The 4,656-nt window shown below is 41.8% G+C and overlaps 1 long non-coding RNA gene across 1 annotated transcript; it reads right to left on the reverse strand.

Moving 5' to 3' along the window:
• Positions 1–1,210: 1,210 nt before the first annotated feature.
• LOC140627933 (uncharacterized) lies at positions 1,211–4,235 on the reverse strand. The gene is made up of 3 exons (XR_012026421.1): positions 4,144–4,235; positions 2,249–2,334; positions 1,211–1,513 (listed from the first exon to the last, which is right to left on the reverse strand). It is a non-coding gene; the product is annotated as an uncharacterized lncRNA (long non-coding RNA).
• Between the last annotated feature and the right edge of the window lie 421 nt (positions 4,236–4,656).

A 4,656-nucleotide genomic window follows, 5' to 3' on the forward strand; every position in this document is an offset into this window, starting at 1 on the left:
GATAGATTCTCATTGCATAGAGGCATTGTAATGAGCACCTGTCTGGGTAGAGTAGCGCTCAAGATGAACAACATTCAGTGTGTTTGTTGTTGGTGATTGGTTTTGAGGTGGAAGTGAGCATGAATTGCCTGCTTGCAACCTTGGATGGGCCTCTTTGGCCACCAGGTTCTGATCTCAAGCATCTTCAGGGTGATTCTAATTTCCCAATTGCTAATGTTGTGTGCATCTTAATTTCAGTGATGGGAATGCTATTTTCCAGTAAAAGGAGGGGACATAGGAAACAGCTTGTTCACTGTGGGTCCTCCTAATGATCCAGATAAACACAGAGCACATATGGGCCTACTCACAGTGGGAAGGATGCACATTGGAGGGCATCGGGTTGGCATTTTGTAGGCTCTTGAAGAATCTTGAGCAGAATAATTGTAACATTTTTAGTTGATAGATGTAAGATACATTTAAAGATGAGCAAGGGACTGGATAGATCCTGTATGTTGAGTTCTCTAGAGTGTACTGACTTACCCGTAAGGTGCTAGTCACTTAGACTCTATTTTATTTATTTTTTTTAAGATTTTATTTCTTTATTCATGAGAGACCCACACACACACAGAGGGAGAGTCAGAGGGAGAATCAAGCTCCCCACAAGGAGCCTGACGCAGGACTTGATCCCGGGCTCCGGGATCAGGACCTGGGCCGAAGGCAGATGCTCAACCGCCAAGCCATCCAGGCATCCCACTTAGACTCTATTTTAATGATAGTTTCTGCGAATAATGCTCAATGAGAAAATATGTTGTGGTGACCTCAGACCAGCTATGGCAATAAGGTGAATGTAAACTTAAGCTACCTGGCTTGAATCTTGGAAGGCCATGTCAGCCACCTTTGATCTCAGGCATCCACAAGATGACATCAGTGATTCATTTTCTAAGGAAGTGTGAACACTTTTATTATTTTATTTTTTAGTTTTTTAAAGATTTTATTTATTTATTCATGAGAGACCGAGAGAGGCAGAGACATAGAAGGAGAAGGAGAAGCAGGCTCCTCACAGGGAGCCTGATGCAGGACTTGATCCCCGGACTGGGATCACACCCTGAGCTGAAGGCAGACGCTCAACTGCTAAGCCACCCAGGCATCGCTAGGTGAATGCTTTTATTTATTTATTTTTTTAAATGGAAATTTATTTATTTATTTTAAGATTTTATTTATTCATAGACACAGAACAGAGAGAGGCAGAGACACAGGCAGAGGGAGAAGCAGGCTCCACGCTGGGAGCCCAATGTGGGACTTGATCCCGGGTCTCCAGGATCACACCCCAGGCTGCAGGCGACGCCAAACCGCTGCGCCACCGGGGCTGCCAAGGTGAATGCTTTTAGAAGACAAGATGAAGACTGTGGTTCTTTCTCTTCATATAAGTAAACATGGAGGAGGTACAGGTATTTTCTTTGAGAATAGGATGCAAATTGGAGTGTAGTGGTTTAACATTGCTTAGAATAATGGAAAAATCCTTGGTGCAGTTATCCTGATGTGAGGGAAGAGAGAGGAAAGGTACACTTGAGTGTGTGAGTGGAACTTGGCCATTATTATATGTTGAAGCCATAGTGTATGCATTCCCCTACCCAGAAAGTTGCTGATCTCTTATATATGTAATAGATGTCTCTTTGTATAGAGAAATGTTTGTAAATAATGTTTATCAATGGTCTTTGGAACACTATTCAGGGTGGAAATGGATATGTGTTTGAGCTGTCTGCTTTGAACTCAGAAGGGCCCTAGAAATCACTTGGATCTTAGGCCTCTTCAGGTTAAGTCGAGTGGTATATTTCCAGTAATGTTTATATGGGTAGATTATATTATGGGACTATGTTTTATAATAGAGTAGCTTACAGAAACACTTTATTCTCTCTCTGGTACTCATGATCCAACCAGGTAGAGGTATAGCAGGTGAAGGATTTTGTACTGCAGAAGTTTGCAAATTGTAACAGGAGATCATCTCGTTTGGTGCTGTGGAAAATCGTTGATAGCGACTCAATGTGGTAGATAGTGTTGAAACTACGTTTCTTTATAGTTCAGGGGGAATGGGAAATTACTTCATTTTGAAGGCATGCTGTGTACAGTGCAATGTCAGAAAACTGTTGATCACATCAACTACGTGTCATTGTTATTTCTGTGTCATACAATAATGCTCAAGAACAATGTTTCTGGTGGTGTTTGTACATTTGAAGGAGGTTGAAGTTGTCAGTGCTTCTGAATTGCCTACCTTGAACTCAAGAGGATCCTGGTAGTAACAGACATTTCACCATCGTTCAGATGTTTTTCATGGTCCATTACTAACAATGTGGCCACCTACAGAGTGGGAAAGATAGAGGCAGTTCATATTAGAAGAATAGAACACAAACATTATTTTTCTTCTTTGGGTCCTCAAAAACATGCAGGCGTAGAAGTATACAGTAGGTGAAAACATTCAAAGTGTTGGCGCTTTGCAAGGAGGAGAGCAGGGATTGATTGTTATCTAGGTTGACCAAATCATCTTTGTTTCATTCTTCGTTATGTGATGGGGGAAAACGATGAAAGCAAATTTTTTTTTGAAAGCAATATTTAAGAGTATAGGGGCTATAGGGATGTGTCCTCACCTTAAAGCCATGGCCATGTGCACTGTGCTGATTATGATTAGAAAAGTGTTGATCACTTAGACTCTATGTAATTGGGGTTTCTCTGTGTTGCATAATACTCAACAAGAACAATGTTTATGATGTCTTTCTATTAATGAGGGTGGGATCTAGTTTCCTGTGTCAGTTTCCTGCCTTGCATTTAGGAACATGCAGCTACCAGTATCTTATGCATCCCCAAAATGATCTTAGTAGTATGTTTCTAGTAAATGTGTATAATTAAGGAAGGTGTACATAAGTTTTCGTAGTAGAAGCTTCTCCTTGGATCCTCAGATGCATGTTGGTAAATGTAGAGTAGAAGAGAGATTCCTACTTACGGAGTTTTGAAAGGTGAAGGGCAGGAAGTCATCATTTTATAAGGTTATGGAAAAATATTTATTCTTCATAATGTGTCGGGGAGAGATTTTAAAAACTACATTTTATTTTTTTATTTTATTTTTTGAGAGAGAGTACATGCATGTGAAGGAGGGGGACAGAGGGAGAAGGAGGGAGAGAGACAGAATCTATTAGTGAGCTCTATGCTTGACAGGAGGCTTGACCCAGAGCTTGATCTCAGCGACCCCAAGATCATGACCTGAGCTGAAATGAGGTGTCAGAAACTCAATCAACTGAGGCATTCAGGCACCCCTATAATCTACATTTTAGAACTTGAGGGGCCCTCGCTAAGTTTCTACTTGGAGGCATTTTGTGTGCAGAGCATATCCAGAACTGTATAGGTGACTACTTAATAAGACATGTCTAGGTGAGTCCCTCTCAAATAAAAACATTTGTGATGGCCTTCAGAGCAGGGATGGGGATGCATGTGTCTTCTGTTGCCTTGAATACAGGACGGCCTTGGCAGGTACCAGGGCCTGATCTCCAGCATCCCTAAGATGATTTCTTTGGTTCATTCCTAACAGGGTGAATATGCAGAGATTGGAGAATATGACATACTTCATTACAGAAGAAGATAATACAAGAACAATCTGTTCTTTGGATCTCTGAAATCATTCGGGTAAAATTACATCAGGTTTTTGACTTTTGATGCCAGTGAGGAGGCTGGTTGGTACTGTCTAGGTTTATGGAAGAAGCGTGGCCACAGACAACATGATTAGTGGGGTTAGAAGATAAATGGTACATGTTGAATATGTCAGGTGGGCTGGGTAAGGCATGCCTTGGGCTACGTTACAAGCAGTTCCTGGCCCAGAATGGTGCTGATCACATATACTAACTGTGACTGTGCCTCCCTGGGTGGCATAATGTGACCACAACAGCTTATGTGGCGATCTTATGGATGATGGGGTGGAGAGGTGCATGTGTCTTTACCAGAGGATGTCTGCAGACACCTGGCTCAATATCTCAGATTTCCAGAAGATGATTTCAGTGGTTTCTTTCTTTCTTTTTTTTTTTTAAGTGGGCTCCCCGGCTAGTATAAAGCCCAACGCTGGGCGCCATCCCACAACCCTGAGATCAAGACCTGAGCTGAGATCAGGAGTAATACACTTACCCTACTGAGCCACCCAGGTGCCCCACGTGGTGCATTTCTAACAACCTGAAAACCTACAGGTTATAGAATATGAAGATAGTACGTAAGAGAAGAGACCACTGGAACAAAAGTGACTTCATAATAGAAGAGAACCCTAGAACAATCTTGTTTTCCTTGGGTCTTTCTAATCTTCCAGGTATAGACACAGAGGCTGAAGGGGTCATCATGGAGGTAATGATGTATATTGAAGGGTACTGAGTCACATGGTCTACATTTAATGTCAATATATTGGGAGCAGTGAATTATGACAGGGTTTGGGGAAAATGAAAACTGTATTTGAGTAGAAAGGATATTGGGAAGCTCCTCTTACCTAGAATCAGTCTTTGTGTAGTGCCTTGCCCAGAAAGGTCCTGATCACTTAGACTGTGCCTTAGTGTAGTGGCTTTCTACTATAGCAGTGCTCCAAAAGAACAATGTTCGTGTTGTCCTTTAGACTGGTGATGACGATGGATACATGTAGGTCATTAATTGTAT

This window comes from Canis lupus, chromosome X, assembly GCF_048164855.1.
Source record: "Canis lupus baileyi chromosome X, mCanLup2.hap1, whole genome shotgun sequence".
In the NCBI taxonomy this organism is placed as follows: Eukaryota; Metazoa; Chordata; class Mammalia; order Carnivora; family Canidae; genus Canis; species Canis lupus.